General features: G+C 51.4%; 1 non-coding gene across 1 annotated transcript; it reads right to left on the bottom strand.

Moving 5' to 3' along the window:
• Positions 1-3,196: 3,196 nt before the first annotated feature.
• TRNAL-CAG (transfer RNA leucine (anticodon CAG)) lies at positions 3,197-3,280 on the bottom strand. Its single transcript has one exon. It is a non-coding gene; the product is annotated as a tRNA-Leu (tRNA).
• Between the last annotated feature and the right edge of the window lie 15,191 nt (positions 3,281-18,471).

Below are 18,471 nucleotides of genomic sequence, written 5' to 3'. Positions count from 1 at the left end.
AGGCTAATCGGTCGATACGACCCCACCAACAGTCGTTTCTCCGGATCATCTGTCTTGAGTATTAGCACAATGTGCGATGTAGAGAAAGACAATGGAACAGCATTACGTTCGTAAGCTTCAGTGATTACATCGAGCATAAACTGAGCCGCATACTGCTGAAAAGTTTTAAAGAAGGTAGCGCTTAGACCATCCGGCCCAGGGGCTTTTCCAGGTGTCAGGTCATCTATTGCAGATTCTATCTCCTGCAACGTTATCGGTGTTTCTAGGCTCGTTTTACTTTCGTCATCCAGTGCAGTCATCAGCCTTAGAAAATCTGTTTGGAAGCCGCCTACAGTCTCAAGCTTAGTGCTAAGCAGTTCTTCAAAGTGCTCTGCTACCGCACGCTGAATATCTTTAGCATCTTCAGTGATATGGCCGGCATACCTTATACTCCTTATTTCTTTCTGGCAGGCGTATCTTTTCTCGTCTGCTAGCGCTCGTTTTGTCGGCACTTCTCCAGCCCAAAGTTTTTCAGCCCTTGCACGTATGACAGCCGCTGTGTATCTTTCGCTATCGATTGTGTCCAGCTCACTTTTAATCTCTCGTATTTTAGTGGCGAAATGCCCTGGCACAGTACTTTCCATGCTAAAAAAAAAAACTCGAGTTGTTCATTCAGTTCTTTTTCTTTCTCTTTATGCCGCACCTTACTGCTCTTTTCTATGGATTTCAATTTGACCCACTCTTTGAAGCTGTCCCATTCCGCTGCAAAACTTACAGGTCGCATAACCAGACGATTTTCAAACTCGGCCTTAACTTCCGTAAGGAACTCTTCATCGGCGACAAGTTTGGCATTCAGTTTCCATAGGTACCAGTTAAAGCGCGATTTCTTTCCTTGCCTACCGAACACTGCACTCACGAGACAATGATCACTGAAAGACACAGGTTTGACTCATATGCAGTACATAGGGAAACAAGATCAACCGAGGCATACACCCTGTCCAGTCTAGCATGGCTATCTCGCTGAAAGTGCGTGAACTCTGGCTGGTTTCCAGTGGAGAACACACTACCAACATCCTCAAGGCCGTATTCATGTACAAGTGCATTCAACAGCTCGGAGCTTCTGTCTCTTCGAGGTTTACACTTCGCCGCTCGGTCCACAGCTGCGCACACACAGTTGTAATCGCCAAGTACAAGCAAGATTTTGTCGACCTTCAACCACAATTCAATAGACTCAAAAAACAATTCACGTTCGCATTCTGAATTGGGAGCATACACACACACAACACGCCAGCATAAATTACAGTAGGTAAAATCAGTAACCAAAAGCCGACCACTTGGATAGGCAAAAACGAACTCTACACTTACTCTCAGCGTGTTACGTATAAATAAAAGGCATCCACCCGATACACCAACAGAATGGCATACACCCACATAAAAGTTTGTTTGAAAAGAAGCCACCATACGGTCAGGGCTTTCTTGGCTCTCAATCTTTGACTCTTGCACAACTGCTATATCTATATCATTATCCACAAGGAGGCGACTGAGCTGGCATTGTCGCCTTCTCGCTCCCAGCCCTCTGACATTCAAAGTAGCTACGTGTAACGCCGAATTAAGCTTGAGAGTCACGTGTATGAAAGAGACGCCCGTACCCGCATGGTGCCTACCTTCATGGTTGCGTGGCCTCGGCTGCTGAAGAACAGCAGCATGTGTGTGCATGTATTGTCCTCCGAGCAGAACGCCGGGCTGCATTCAAACGAAGTCCAAGCACCGTCTTTCATTTTTTTTTTTTTTTCACACACGCCCGGCTTGGTTGCAGAATGTTCCTGACGCTGGTCGGTAGGCAGCCGACCCACAAAACGTTCAGGACACCACAAAAATTACGGAGGCGGTTTCCCGCCTGCCGCGTGTCGGCCGAGAAGTTCGGCTGCGGTCTCAAGGTTGATCTTGGGATGCCCCCAGTTTTCGGCGGTGGCTCATCACAAACGCCGCCTGGCAGCTGAGTCTCCTCAAAGCTTTCCTCGTGTGGGCGTTTCGCGGCAATTAAGGCCGCTGTCGCCGGCCCAACTTTCATGGCATCAGTACAAGGAGGCTCAGAACTGAGATGCTCCTCAGAGTCAGAAAACTTGATTACGTCTTCTGACGCTTCCTTTGACGCGCTTTCCTGGTCATGTTGGTCCTGCGATGGAACGAGCAAGACGTGCAGAGTTTTATTCTTTTCACTTGAGACCGTCACCTCATGCTTAGTTAAAACTGTCATGGAGGGCGCGTCCTGTTTCGTTGACTGTCCTCTAATGTCAGCCGCCTCCTCCGCATCCACCTCATCCATTATCAACTCGGACAAGTCTTCGCTGGTCCCAGATCCGGCAATGCTAGCGTAGGTTCGTGCACACTGGCTGTCTTCATGCCCGAACCGTCGACAGGTTCCGCAACGAGGAACCCGGCACTCCTTGCGGATGTGACCCGTACTCCGACAGCGTAGGCACAAGGGAGGTCTGCCTGGCACAACAACGAGCGCCAGCTCACCGCTAACGTTCAACTGATGTGGCAGGTCGTCCAGCTTCACGCCAGCTTTCAATTTAAGCGCGACAAGTCTGGTAGTTGAGCCCTTTTCCACCATACCTTTCACACGCCAGCGCTCCCTTGTAACTTCCAACACCTTTCCATACGGCGTAAAGGCAGCACGAACATCCTCGTCTGGCACGTTGTGTGACAGCCAGAGAAGTTTCAGTCGCACGTCCTGGTCGGCCGGGTCAATTACTAAGCAGCGACCGTTTTTCACACACAACTCACCTACACTAACAAGCTTGGTCTCCGCTTCAGAATCCTTGAGTGACAGCCCAGTCGTGGCTCATCCGATTCGCCCCCATCGCAACCACATCGGGGATCAGCGAATGCTGTGCCAACGCGTCGCGGAAATCTTCCACCCGGTACGGGCGGGCCCTGATATCGGCGTGCAAAAAAAAACCGTATGCAAAACAAACCGACCTGTTGGCAGTGCAGGCAAAACAACTTGATCAGTATTATCCTGTTCAGCAGTCCTGTTACCGCGGCCTGACATAGCCGCTGAAGCCGCTCCTAAGGAGCCCTGCATCCTGCATCCGTTCACTGGCGTGGCCGGAAGCAGAATCCGCTCGGCCATCCTGACAGTACAAGCGAAATCAAAAGCGTGAGTGAGGGGATCCTTTTGTTGCACTTGTAAAAAAAGAGACACTAACGCTGTCAGAAGTGGGATTGGAACCCACGCCCGGAATACCGGACTGCGACCTGAACGCAGCGCCTTGGACCGCTCGGCCATCCTGACAGTACAAGCGAAATCAAAAGCGTGAGTGAGGGGATCCTTTTGTTGCACTTTCTTGTAAAAAAAAAAAGAGACACCAAAGCTGTCAGAGGTGGGATTCGAACCCACGCCCGGAATACCGGACTGCGACCTCGACCAGACCGCTCGGCTATCCTGACTTTTTCTCTTTATTGCCTGAGTTCGGCAGGGACCATAATACACAAAACCACTTACAGGGGACAATGAGCAATCATTAATACAACAATCAGCCAGGTGGGTTGTGGCGTCGTCGTGCTAAAAATTCTCTTAGGGTCACTGATGGCTTCAATCTTCCGAGCCACTCGGGAGCGTCAGGAGGAAGTTTCTGAATTTCAATATATCTATTCATGCCTTCCCGAAAATAGATCCGTGCTGGCCGTGCGTCAGGATCGCAATGGTATCCTGCCATTCTCGAGCGCCAAATAAAATCGAGGACCATTAGCATAATAAGGCCAGATGGCACCCCATCCTCATTCTCTACTGGCAAGTACCTAATACCATGCGAGTCTAATGGAAATTCCTTTTTTTAAAGTCCTTTGTAAAATATCCCAAAAGACCCCTTCCCAACAATGTAGGAAAACGTGGTCTATAGTTTCTGGCTGTTTACAAATTAAGCAATGCGAACCCAAAGGTAAAAATAACTTCCCTTCCAAGAACTTCTTTACTGGCAGTGTTTCCGTGTGTAACTTAAAGAAAAATGTTTTTGCATTTGACTGCACCTGCATCGCCTTCACCCGCTTAAGTACGTCGCGTCCTGGTCCTCCACTGTATAAGGCCCTGTACATTGGTATGGGAAGAACTACGTCACACAAATCCTTCTACAGCTTCTTCCTGCTAACACAAGATAAATATTCATAAGAAAATCGAACAGACAGGACGCGCACACTCGCGACAACTTCTCTAAAATAACCAAAAATGCGTCCCGATACACTTTTGGTCGAGACAACAAAATCCGGCAGTGCATTTCCGAGTCTTAATTGGCACACAGTACGCAAAAATGGATCTCTTACATCGCGAACAAAAAGAAATCTGCTGACAATCTGTCGTAGAAATAAATGCCCCAAACCCAGTCCACCGTCCTTTACCCGCCTAAACAAACTGGTCCGGCTAACTCTTTCCCATTCTGCTGCCCACATAAAAATGGCAAATATCCGGTGCAGTCTCTGTACGTTCATCCTTGCACAATGCAACACTTGCATCACGTACCACAGCTTCGACATAACAAAAAAACATATTGCACACTGTGGCCCTGGAGAAAACTGACAATTGTTGCCCTCTCCACCTTTTCCCGCGTGGCTTGAGTCTGTGCCCTCCAGTACGATTCGCTATCGCGATAACTATCTAGTGGACGCCCAAGTACTTTACTGGTGTTGTCACCCAGGACATGTTTGCGAACTTCTCGGGCGTCGTTGGCCATCCTCTGTGCCAAAGCCCAAGGGACTTTGACCAATTAAGTTTACCGCCGGAAACCTTTGTGAATTCTTTTACAGACGACACGGTCTCGATTGCCCCTTCGCGATTCACTGCGAATACAGCCACATCGTCCGCATATTCCAGCAGCTTAACTTCTGCAGCTTGCAATTGGAAGCCACGAATTTTGTAGTTTTCTATGATATTTAAACACAGTGTCTCGATGTAAATGCAGAATAGCAGAGGGCTGAGGGGACAACCCTGGCGCACCGATCGCTGCACGTTTATGGGGGCCCCCAAACTCTTATTTACAATCAATCTTGTTGTGCAGCTTCGGTACGCCATGGCCCCTCCCTCGCGAATGACGAACCCTACATTCACATGGTCGAGTATGCAGAACAGGATTTCATGTGAGACACAATCAAATGCTTTCTCCAGATCCAACTGAAGGATGGCTACACAACTGTTTGTGTGATCAAAGCACTCAGGCACACTCCTCACTTTATGCACATTGGAAACAATGGATCGACCCTTGATCCCAAACGTCTGGTGTGGTCCAACTAACTGTTGAATTACTGACTGTAGTCTACGGGCTAGAATTTTCATAAATACTTTGTAGTATTCGTGAGTGCGATAGGGCGATATGCTGTAACCTGTTGTAACTTATCTGCTTCATTGTATTTAGGAATCAACACTGTGTGGGATTTGCCATAAGACGGGGGCAATTCATTTACTTTTTAGGACTCGTTGTACACGGCTGTCAGTACCGGCACTATTTCCTGTTTGTATGCTTTGTAGAACGCCGCGCTTAACCCGTCGGGGCCGGGAGATTTTCCCGGGTTCAATTTTTCTATGGCAAGCTCGACCTCCGACGCGGTTATTGACAGCTCCAGCCTATCTTTCTGCTCATCATCTAATCGCGGTAAAGCGCCCAGAAAATTTTCTTTGAATGCGTTTACTTCCACGTCTTGCTTTGTAAACAGCGTTGGATAATATTCAAGAAATGCCTGCTGGATATGACCGCTTTCTCCAGATAACGTCCCGCCCCATTCGATCAGTTCAATAAGGTTTCGCTGAGCATGCGTCTTCTCGATTCCTAGTGCTCGTTTCGACGGTGTCTCCCCAGCAGCCATATCTTGCGCCTTCGCCCGCACAAGCGCACCACGATAGCTCTCTTCTTCGAACAGTTCAATCCTGTTTTTTTATTTTCCTAATATCGTCCATCCATTTACCAGGCTCTTAGCTTTCTTTTTCAAGTAGTCTAGCCAGCAAGGATCTTAAATTGTCCTCTTCACGCTTCTCTTTTTGTCGTATACAGCTTGACCGTTCGATTGCTGCTATCTTTATTTGCTCTTTGCAAAGTTCCCACTGCTGCCATATTTTCATCTCCCGCCTAGACTCTATTTTGTCAATTTCTTCGCTTACTTTCCTACTAAAGATATCGTCTGTAATGAGCTTATTCCCATGAAAACTGATTGCCTCGATTTTTTGACCCTATCCCCCACTCCACTAACAATGATCAGAAAATGAATTCGGTACTACATTGTAACTGCTGCATTTTGATATGACGTTCGTAGACACATAAATGCAATCCAGCCGCGCGTGGCTTGACCGCTGGAAATGTGTAAACTTCACACAACGTGATCCTTCTAAACATTCCGCCACGTCGTCAAGGTTGCTTGTGTCTATAATTTCTGAGAGAGCCTCAGTACTTCTGTCCCTAAACGCTCTTGTACTGGATTTATCGCAGCCACTCAAGACGCAATTAAAGTCGCCCATGACAATCAGGGATTTCTCACAACTGAAGTACTTTTGTACGTTTCGAAAAAAGGCTACCCTCTCATCCACAACATTTGGAGCGTACACACTAATAATGCGCCAATACTTTTTGTTGTACATAAAATCAACACAAACACACCTGCCCGACGGACATGCCATATGCGCCTGAACCTCGAGTCCGGGTAATTTCTTAACAAAAATGACACAGCCCGCAGACGTGCCAATTGCGTGACTCACTACTGCAAAATACCTAGACGTGAAACGTCGCACCATGTTACCGGTCTCTTCTTCCCCAACAACTTTCTTTTCCTGCACGGCCAGGACGTCGATGTCATGCTCAGCTAAAAGGTGGTACACCTGGCCCTGCTTCTTCTTGCTTGCCAGTCCCCTGACATTAAGTGTACCTACTTTTATCGGAGCCGCAGAAGCCATTTCCATGCAGAGGAAAGAGGCCGGTAACATGATGCTTACCTCTCGCGTCTAGCGCGTGGTTAGACGACGTCTTTGACACCGGAGCCATACGGTGCTGGCGGCAGGCCTGGCTGCGGTGGCGGTTTGTCGTGGTCTCTCCTCTCCGCCGACACTTTAGGTCACGGCCGCACAGTGGGCCGCCGTCCTTGGCTGGTTTTTGCCGGCGGCTCCTCGACGCTGGGAGCTGTCGCCTTATCTCCCTCAGCACTGGTCTGGGCGTGGGGCCGCTTCAATGGGGCAGGAACACAGGTGGAGCGGGTGGCGCTCTTGTCATGGTTCTGCTCAAACAGAGGCGCTGGTTCTGCTTCCTAGTGCCGGCCCGCTTACTCCTTCAGTCGGCTCCTCCATCTGGTTTCCCGCAGGTTCTCCCGCTTCAGGTTTCCGCCCGGCATCGCTGCTGGAAGGTCCTGAAAAGTCCATAGCACCGGTTTTCTTTTCCTGTTCCTCAATGCCTTTTGCGGATTCCTCGGCCTCCACTGCGGCCATCAGGAGCTCCGCCATGTCGTCTTTTGACGCGGCACCCGTAGCTTCCGCGTAAGTGCGTACAAAATCGTTGTCTGCGTGGCCGTACCGCCGACATTTCGTACAGCGGGGGACTTTGCATTCCCGGCGCACGTGACCGGTGCCGTGGCAGCGGAGGCACTGCATCGGGCGTCCAGGCGCCACGACAAGGGCCAACTCTCCGGCGACGCGTACCTGATGTGGCAGGTCGTCCACTTTCAGACCCGGCTTCAACTTCAGTAGGACAGTCCTTGTCGTAGAACCCATGTCATTGACGCCTTGTATCCGCCACCGCTCACGCGTGCCTTCCGTCACCTTGCCAAACGCCGCGAACGCCTCCGGATGTCGTCGGCCACGCCGTGAAGCATCCAGTGAAGCCGCAGCTTTACCTGCTGGTCTCCCGGGTCGATGATGAGACAGCGACGTTTCTTCACTTGCAGCTCCTTGAAGCCGAGCAGCTTCTTTGTTGCCTCCGTACTCCGCAGGGTAACCGCCCAGAATTGGTTGATTTGGTACGCCCCCCGCAACCACGTCGGGGAGCGCCCCGGACTCGGCCAGGGCGTCACGAAAATCTTCGACCCGGAAAGGCCTCACTCGTACATCGCCGTGAAAAAAAAACGTGTTTAAAACAACACGACCAGTTGGCAGTGTAGGCAAAATGATCTGGTAGTCCCTATCTTCGCTTGCATCGATCCTGTTTCCGCGGCCGTCAACGGCCGTTATCGCCACTCGAGCCCATGACCCTGCGATCCGTTCAGCTCGGCCATCCTGACAGTACAAGCCGAATCAAAAGCGCGAGTGAGGGAATCCTTTGTTGCACTTTCTTGTAAAAAAAGAGACACCAACGCTGTCGGAAGTGAGATTCAAAAACGTCCGGAATACCGGAATGCGACCTGGACGCAGCGCCTTGGACCGCTCGGCTATTCTGACTTTTTTTTTCTGTGTTTCCGAAGTATACATGAACAACCAATGGTCACACTTAATAAAACCCTTCAGCTGCTCTTGAGGTGACACGTGTGAGGTTAAAATTTCTTCAATTTTACCAGGTCACCCAGAACTTCTGCCCACTGTGGTGGGTCAGGGAGCGCACAGATACATTCCAGTAGATAAACAGCAGTTTCAACAAAATTTTCACGCACACTGCGAATGTTAATATCTTCATGCCTTACTTGCATTCGTGTTTTCCACACGCTGTGGAGGCCTAGAAGCCTTATTAAATCATAGGGTACGTCTTCGTTCTCCACCGGTAAAAACCGGATGCCATAAGGGTTTAGTGGCAGTTCTTTTTTAATTGTTTTTTGTAGCACGTTCCAATGAAATACTGCATCCCAGCAGTCTAAGAATATGTGTTCGATTGTCTCTGGTTTCTTGAAAATCTGCCAGTTTGTCGTCCAAGGGACATATATTCCTTTTTCGTGAAGCCAGGTTTTGACGGGTGGACTGTTCGAGTGCAACTTAAAAAAGAACGTTTTGGCGGCCGGTCTAACTGGCATCCTCTTCACTCGTTTTAAAATATCCTACCCTGGGCCTCCACGGTGAGGCTCTCAATACAAAGGTGCCGGCAGCATGATTTCCACTAGGTCCTTATACAGCCTTTTTTGCCAACACTGTACAAATATTCAGGGGGAAAACGCACTTCTAACAACTTGTAAGAGAGAACTACCTTGCGCAAATATCATGTGACTGCACCACGCATGTTTTCACTTGAGGAGACAACAAATCCGGGTAACAGCCTTTGCAGCCGCACTTGTATGACTGTTCTTAAAAAGATGTCATTTTGGTCGCGAAGAAAAAATAAGCGCGATTCCACTTGGCGCAGAAACAAATGAATCAATCCGACTCCTCCACTTTTTAAAGAAATAAATAAATTCGTTCGCCTCTTCTTTTCCCAGGTCGAAGTCACAAGAAAAACCGCAAACACACGATGAATTTTTTTGAATGGCAGTTCGTAACGCACATAGAACATTCATTACATACCATATCTTTGAAATCAAAAACACATTGCAGATGAACGCGCGTGAAAAGATTGACAGTTGCCTTCCTGCCATGCTTCCGCTTTCTCTCGAACTCTATTTGTTTCTTCCTTCCAGTGTAAGCTAGGATCGCGATAACATTGTAGGGGCACACCCAGATACTGCATTGGCAAGGAAGACCATTGCAATCGGGAGAAAGAAGCCGGTTCGGCATCCCATAAGCCGTGCCAAAATCCGAAGCTTTTTTTCCCAGTTAACCCGACATCCAGTTAGGTCACAAAACTTTTCGACAACGTTAACCACTTCACAAATGCTCTCTCTGTTTGTACAAAATACTGCAATGTCGTCCGCGTATGCAAGTAACTTCACCTGCGCCGACTGCAGCTTGAAACCCGAGATGCATTCATTATTGAGAATGGCCAAGCATAATGGCTCGAGATAGGCTGCAAAAAGCAGAGGAGAGAGAGGGCATCCTTGCCTCACCGAAGAACGCACTGCGAGGCTATCAGTGAGATCACCATTCACTATAATACGCGTCGAGCAGTTTGCGTATGCCATTTTCACTCCTTCCACAATTACCGAGCCCAGGTTACAATGCTCTAGAATGGAGAAAAGGATGTCGTGCGATACGCGATCGAACGCTTTTTCCAAATCCAGCTGAATCATGGCAACCTGACTTCCAAGCGTGTCTACACATTCCAGCACGGTTCGTGCCACATGTATATTTATGGCGATGCTGCGACCTCTTATGCCGCACGTTTGGTGCGGTCCGACTAATTTGGCTATTACACTCAGCAATCTCTTCGCTAAAACCTTCATAAAGATTTTGTAATCAACATTTGTCAGACTTATTGGCCTATAGGACTTCACCAACAGGCGTTTCTCCGGATCATCACTTTTTGGAATAAGTACGATGTGTGACGTAGTAAATGATAATGGCACTTGTTTGCGTTCGTAGGCTTCTCTTATCACTTCCAACGTAAGGCTGGAAACATGGTTTTTAAATGCTTTGTAAAAGGAGGCGCTCAGCCCATCTGGTCCAGGGGCTTTCCCACATGGGAGGTCGTCTATTGCCTTTTCTATCTCTTGCATTGTAATAGGCATTTCAAGGCTATCTTTCACACGATCATCGAGCGTTGGCTTTAGCCGTAAATATTCTATTGCAAACCCTTCACTATGTTCGCGCGTATTACACAGAAGCTCAGCAAAGTGTTTCAGAATCGCACACTTTATATCTTTAGCATCGTTCGTAATCTGCCCTTCATGTCTTATTTGCCTGATTTCCTTCTGGCAAGCGTACCTTTTTTCATCTGATAGCGCTCGCTTTGTCGGCGCCTCGCCAGCCCACAGTTAATCGCTTCTTGCGCGTATAACCGCGGCTCTGTACTTCTCAGCGTCGATTCTTTCTAAATGAGATTTCACATCTCTTATTTGCTTAGTGAACTTTCCTGGCGCACAGCTTTCCATGCACAACAGGCACTCAAGTTGTCCATGAAGTTCCTTTTCTGTTTCTTTCTGTTTGTACCGAATAACACTGCTCCTTTCTATTGCTTTTATCTTCACCTGCTCTTTAAATCTTTCCCATTTATCTGCATGACTTTCTTCATGCCCCTTAAGTAAACATTCCAAGTCGTTCGTGATTGCCTTAACAAACTCATCCTCCAAAATTTTCTCGTTCAGTTTCCAAAGATGTCAGTTGAAAACAGATTTCTTAACCTTCATTGCAAAAGTCGCACTAACAAGGCAATGACCACTAAACGTAATAGGTTTTACATTATAGTCGGTACAAATTGGAACGAGATTAATAGATACGTACAACCTGTCTAGTCTCGCATGACTATCGCGTTGAAAGTTGTGGGGACCTGCGCTGCATATCTTTAGGGCCCTTGGCGCGGCACGGATTCAAAGGCCGCGCCACTTCCCAATACTCCCTGCGCGCGCTGCCTGTTACCCTCTCCCCGCTCGTTCGGGTATAACCGGTCCCGCGCGAGGGGGCAATAAAGGAAGACACGCGCCGCAGTCTCGCCTTCTCTTCGCTTCTGCTCTTCGTTCCTGCTTCGCTCCCGGCGCTTCTCCACGGAAGACGACCCGCAGGCTGCAGCCCCCCGGACGACGACCCCGCACCGCCTTCGACAACCCCTGTGAGATTAAAGATGTTTGTTACACGGCCCGCTGTGTATTTGTCGTGCGCATCCCTCGGGCAGAGGAATCGCCCACAAATGGCACCCAACTGGGGCTGATTAGCACCCATGTGGACGATTTCTCTGCCAACGTGGCAGCGCACGGCAACACGACGGGCCGGTTCTTTGTATGTTAGGCGCGACGCCATTTTGAGTTTAGGGTTATCGTGTATGCAGATGACGCGGAGTGTAGTATAGTAGTGTTTGTACAGTGTTTTAATTTTGTTTTGGGTTATGTGCGTGTTTTTTTAGTGTCGGGCGGTTTGTGTTTTAATTTTTTTTGTGCATATGTTAGTTTTATGAAGTGTTTAGCCTTTGTGAATAGCCTCCTGACGCGGGCTAGGTGGTAGTCGTGCGCGTGCACCAGTTCTGCGGCTCCCGGCCGGCCTTAGTTGCTGAGTGCAATGCCTCCGAGAAAAGACGCGCCAGATAGGGCCGCCGCTTCGGACGCCAGTGCGTCCGGAAGTGAGGTGAGGGACGCGGTAGAGTCTGCGCAGGTTACCGATGCGGCCGCCCTGATGAGGCAGATGAACGAAATGTTGTCGGTGTTCACCCGTCAGCTCGGTTCGGTGGCTAGCGCCAACCAAGCCACAGTTGCGGCGACAGTCTCGCGTCCGCGGATAAATGTAGAGGTTCTCTTTTTCCGGCTACACGGACGTGAAGTCAGTCCACGAGTTCTTGCAAGAACTCGAGGATTATCAGACGGCACTGGGTTCCCCAGACGACGTGGTGCTAGCGCAGGTAATCCCCGTGGCACTTGTTGAGAGCGCGGCGCGATGGAGACGCTGCCAGCCGGCCTTCCAGTCGATGGCAGACTTCACAAATCGCTTCCGCGCCGAGTTCTTGCCGCCGGATTACGAGCGCCGGATGCTTGAGCAGCTAGCGTTGCGCACACAGCACCCAGAGGAGGGAGCCTCCTCAAGTATGTACGCGCAATGCAGGAGATCTACAAGAGGGCAGATCCCACGGCAACCGATCTTGAACAGGTCGCGCGCGTGATTAGGCAATGCCATCCGCGCTTCAAGCCGTATTTGCGGGGATGTGGTTAAACCTCGAGGCCCTAGCACAGGAAGCGAAGGTAGTGCAGGCGGATTTACTCACTGAATTGCGCTACCAGCCACCCCCCAGGCCAGCCGAATCGCTAGAGCCGCGATGCGCCTGGGCCGGAGGCCAAGACTCCGCGCCGCGCACCAGTGGCGCAGACGTAATGACGGTAGGGCAGGAAAGGCCAGCGGAAGGCTCCGCGATTCGTCGCGCTCTTGACCCGTACGCGTTCGAGCAGCGGCGTCGAGCTGGGCTCGCCAGCGACGTCCGCATAGGCGCGGAGAGAGGGGAAAGACGTCCCCAACCGCTTCGTGGAACGCGACATCCCCCGATCGCGCGGCAGGTGAACGATCGGCTTTGCTGGAATTGCAACCAGCCGGGCCATGTGGCACGAGAGTGTCAAGCAAGGCGTATGCATGGAAACGCGGACCGCCGGCGGCCATAATTGGTAACACCAGCCTGTCGCCGTCGGCGGGAGAATTTCGTGGTAGCCACGGCGGAAAATAGGAAATGTACTCCCACGCCGCGTCACCGGGCGACCGCCCCGGGGGCGCAGAGGCTTTTGTCCCCCTCGCCTGTAGAGCGCAAGGAATGTTGTCGCGCTCGAGCCTTTTTGTGCTAGTGCGGTTAGCTGGTCAAAGCTACTCGGCACTCCTTGACACGGGCTCAACTCTGTCACTGGTCGGTGATGATGTGTTGGAGGCCTGCCGTAGATGTAACATCCGTACCATGTCAGCCGAAACCCCTTTGAGCTTAGCAGCAGGGATGACAAAAGCGGAGGGAGCGGGACGTCTGGTCCTGCGTTTTGACGGCAGGAAGCGGAGGCATCGCTTCGTCTATCTGCCCGGCTTAGCCATACCAGTTATTCTGGGAAGAGATTTTCTTTCGAGCGAAGGCATTGTGCTTGACATGGGGGAGAACGGCTATCGCTACAGCCCCTTCACCCCCCTCATTCCCTTTGTTAGCGCACCCAAACAGGAATGCGTCGCTGAGCGAGCGTCTATGCTTTTGTGGCAGACGGCTCCCCCGCGACACTGAATGGTAGCCCATTAGAAGCAATTATCGTGTCCTTCTCAGGAACCGGTAGTCAGCGTCGAAGGCTCGTGGAAACTTTACTCCCGTTTTCGGACTGCTTCACAGAGAAACCAGGCGGAACCGACTTGCTTCAGCACGAGATCGAAACGGGTGATGCGCGCCCTTTCAGATGTAACCCGCGGCCGTTAAGCGCGCATAAGAGACAGCTTCTCGACAGCGCCCTTGACGAGATGATAGATACCGGCGCGGTGAGACCCTCACAAAATCTCTGGGCGTCCCCAGTGGTTCTAGCGCCAAAAAAAGATGGTTCGGTCAGGCTGTGTGTTGATTATCGAAAGCTCAACTCACTGACGCCTACGGTTGCGTACCTTTTCCAGTCGATCGAGGCTGTAATGTACGCGTTAGGGAATTCAAGGTTCTTCACAGTCCTGGATGCAAGCAGAGGGTACCTGCAGATTGAGGTGGCGGAAGGTGACATTCAGAAAACCGCATTCACCTGTCACCGCGGGCTCTTCGAATTTACTCGACTCCCATTTGGTTTGTCTAATGCACCGAGCACGTTCATGCGATTGATGGACATCGTGCTGGGCGATGCAAGGTTCAACTACGCGATGGCGTACATCGACGACGTCGCGATATTCTCACAGTCGTTCGAAGAGCATCTCATTCACTTGAATTCCGTTCTTCAAAGAATGAGACGTGCGGGTATAACGATCAACCCAAAGAAAGTGCAGTTGGCATCGAAGAGGGTGAACCTCTTGGGATTTGTGGTTGATGATGGCACTTTGAGACCGAACGATGACAAACTGCAGGCAATTCTGAACTACCCCTGCCCGACGGACGTGAAAAGCTTGCAGAGGTTTTTGGGAATGGTTGCCTTCTACAGAAAATTCATCCCTAGTTGTTCAGAGCTCGCTAGGCCGTTGAACCAGCTGTTGCGAAAAGGCTCGAAGTGGGTCTGGGGCAAGGAACAGAACGACGCTTTCGCTGCCTTGGCTCGCGCGACAGCGAACACCGCTAGTTTGCGCCTCCCCGACCTGAACAAGCCGTTTGTCTTGCAGACAGATGCTAGTGATGCCGGTGTAGGAGCTGTTTTGTTGTAGGAACACGAGGGCAAGCTGCGCCCTGTCGCGTTCGCTAGCCGCACGCTCACATCGGCGGAGCGGAATTACTCCGTGACCGAAAAGGAATGCCTGGCGATAATGTTCGCATTGTCAAAGTTCGACATGTGCCTAGACGGAGCGGTTTTCACCGGCAGACAGATCACCAGGCACTTTCGTGGTTAAAGAGGCTGAAAAACCCCGCAGGCAGACTCGTGAGATGGGCGCTGACGTTGTAACGTTACGCGTACGCAATGGAGTACCGTCGCGGAAGCATGAATAAGGTGGCCGATGCTTTATCGCGCGCACCTTTGAATGATGGCAGAAGCGCAGAAGAGGCACAGACCAGGATTTCTGAAAGCGGCGTCGCCACTAGTGGAGAGGAGGAAAGGGCGGACGCGAGTGTCGCGCCCTGCGTAGAAGAGAGAAAAGAGGCGGACAGAGGCTCCGCGCTGTGCTGCGAGAGAGAGAAGGCGCAGCAGCTGGTGGCGGCGACCACTCGCCTGCCAAGAAGCGCGGCAGAGAGAAATCAGTCTTGGGGAGTAGCGGTCAGTAGGGAAGAGCTAATTGAGGCCCAGAAAGCAGACGGTTTATGCCAGCGGGTGCTGACAGAGCTTGCGAGTAGTGCAGCTTGCACCGGGAATGCTGAGGGCAAGTACGACGCGTATCTGCTGGGCGATGATGGCTTACTGCTCCGCTACATCCCCCAACTTGACGAGGAAGAGGCGATTGCATCCCCCTTCCGAGTCGTGGTCCCGAGGAAGTTGCGGAAACGATTCCTCCAGTACTTCCATGACTCAGCGCTGGCAGGCCATGGCAGCGGCAGTAAGACTTATGACAAGTTATGCCGTGTCGCGACCTGGCCAGGTATGAGAAAGGTTGTGCTGGGTTACGCCTGCACATGTCCTGTTTTGCCAGGTAGCCAAGCCTCGGGCGGGGAAACCCGCTGGCATGATGAAGCCGGTAGTTAGCAACTATCCGTGGCAAGTGGTCGCGTGCGATATCATGGGACCCCTCCCTCGCTCCGCGCGCGGACACCAATATATCCTGGTAATAACGGACCACTATTCCAAGTGGGTTGAGGTTTTCCCCCTTAGGAAGCTTGTGTCAGAACGGATTTGGGAGAAACTGTTGGAGACTTTCACTCGTTTCGGTTTCCCTTCCGACCTGATTACAGACAATGCTTCGTATTTCACAAGCAAAGCCTTTGTTGATTCCTGTCGGGCGCTTCAAATCCGCCACAGGAAAACGAGTCCCTACCATGCTCAGAGCAATATAACCGAGAGAGTGAATCGGAATGTTAAGAGTATGCTGGCCGCGACGACCGAGCAGCACAGAGATTGGGACGCACGGCTGTCCGAACTGGCTTTCGCCACTAGAACAACCGTGAACAGGTTGGTGGGTATGACACCTGCTTACTTGAATTTTGGGAAAGAGATCGCTTTTCCGCTAGAGAACGCCCTACTTGACGCGGCGGGGCCCGCGCCCCCTCCGCTTACGCAGTACGCTGCAAAGCTCCGCAAGCGCCTTGAGGCAGCGCAGCGCGCGGCTCGTGAAAACCTCGATGTCGCGCGCATGCAGCAAGCGGATGAGTACAACAAAGGTCGTCGTCACGTCGTTTTCAACATAGGCGACTTGGTACTGAAAAGAACGCACCCGCTTAGTAACGCAGCGCGTGGTTTCGCCGCGTCGCTAGCGCACAAGTGGGTTGGACCGTTCGAAGTTACGGCACGGACTACGCCACTCACCAACCAGCTGCGGTTGTTGGCGAGCGGTGAAACCGCTGGTCCGGTGCACGTCGCAGACTTGAAAGCTTACCACCTTCGCAAGGGCGATAACTGCGAAGCGGGGAAAGCTCAAAGCGATGCAGCGATCTCCCCCAAAGTAAGGCGTACAGGTAGCAACCCGGTTCGCAACCGATGCTTTAACCTAAGGCCAAGGTAGTGCACTACTTTGTCTAACGTCTTTGCTTCTTTCAGAATGCATTCTGATAAAATTTTGCAGCAGCCAGATGAACCACCGTCGCTGGGGCGAGAAACCGCACCCAGCGCATGGTTCAAGGAGGGGCCACTTAAACAGGGGGTACCCCCCTAGTTTGTAGTGGTTTGTGGCCCATCATTGTGACCAGCGCGGCCATGCTGGCCGTCTTCAACGAGTCTGGATTGGAGCCCGCTGCCCAGGCCTGGAGTACGGGCCTCAAGAAGCCAGGTGAGCCTGGGGCGGAAACGCCTGCTGCAAAAGGGTCCCAGTGCATCCAGCACGGCGCCACGTGGAAAGGGGTCAACGATATAGAGTAGCAGCTCAGGGCCGCTGCCAGACGTATCCGTGGCCGCTGCCGGAGAGGGACCAGACGGAACAGTCCCGCCATGCCTACTGCTTCTCCCGTCCCACGGACCAGCTGAGATGGCATCGCGCCAGAGCCAGGCGACAAGCCTTCATATTTTGTGCCGACCCGGGCTCAGACATGGACATGGCCCGGCTGTTGGAGGAGCCTGGGTCGGACGCTGAGTGGGGGGAGGGGGGGAAGATGTGTGGACCTGCGCCGCATATCTTTAGGGCCCGTGGCGCGACGCGGATTCAAAGGCCGCGCCACTTCCCAATACTCCCTGCGCGCGCTGCCTGTTACCCTCTCCCCACTCGTTCGGGGATAACCGGTCCCGCGCGAGGGGGCTATAAAGGAAGACACGCGTCGCCGTCTCGCCTTCTCATCGCTCCTGCTCTTCGTTCCTGCTTCGCTCCTGGCGCTTCTCCACGGAAGACGACCCGCAGGCTGCAGCCCCCCGGACGACGACCCCGCATCGCCTTCGACGACCCCTGTGAGATTAAAGATGCTTGTTACACGGCCCGCTGTGTATTTGTCGTGCGCATCCCTCGGGCAGAGGAATCGCCCACAAAGTGCGTGTATTCCGGACGGGATCCAGAAGAAAACACATTTCCAATGTCTTCCAAGCAATAGTCATGCACAAATACATTCAACAGTTCAGCGCTCTTGTCTTTCACTGATCTAATCTTCACTCGATCAGTACCAGCATACATACAGTTAAAATCGCCCAATACAAGCAAAAGTTTGTCACATTTCAAGTACGGCTCGACTGAATAAAAGAAGTTTTGACGATCACTTTCAACATTGGGGGCGTACATACAGACCGCACGCCAAAATAAATTTGAGAACAAAAAGTCAACAACCAAGAGTTGGCCACTTTCTCATGCAAATACACAGTGTACGCTCATACCCAAAGTATTGCGAATGAAAAGAAGGCATCCGCCTGATGCCCCCACAGAGTGACACACACATCAAAGTTTGTATGGAAAACAGACACCATGCGGTCTGCATGGTCCTGAGATTCTATCTTCGACTCTTGAACTTCTAATAAGTCGATTTCATTATCTATGAGCAGGCGATTCAACTGGCATTGCCGCCTTCGGGCTCCAAGCCCTCTAATATTCAAGGTTGCTACACGTAATGGGACATCTAGCTTAATTGCCATGCGTCTAGAGAAAAAGGCGCCCGATCCATGTGATGCCTACCTCAATCGTCCGTGTGGCTCTGCTTGTCCGAGGTTCCGAAGCGTACGCGCTCGATTCCGGCCTCCCAACGGGATGTCTGAATGCGTACTGAGGCGTGCCTGACCACCGCACTTGCCACCTTCCATAAACACAGTCAGAGCCACAGCCGAAAACAG

Source organism: Amblyomma maculatum, chromosome 1 (assembly GCF_055883805.1).
Source record: "Amblyomma maculatum isolate TAMU_Amacu chromosome 1, ASM5588380v1, whole genome shotgun sequence".
Classification (NCBI taxonomy): Eukaryota; Metazoa; Arthropoda; class Arachnida; order Ixodida; family Ixodidae; genus Amblyomma; species Amblyomma maculatum.
The sequence above is the reverse complement of the archived record's forward strand: the minus strand, read 5'-3'. Positions and strand labels throughout refer to the sequence as shown.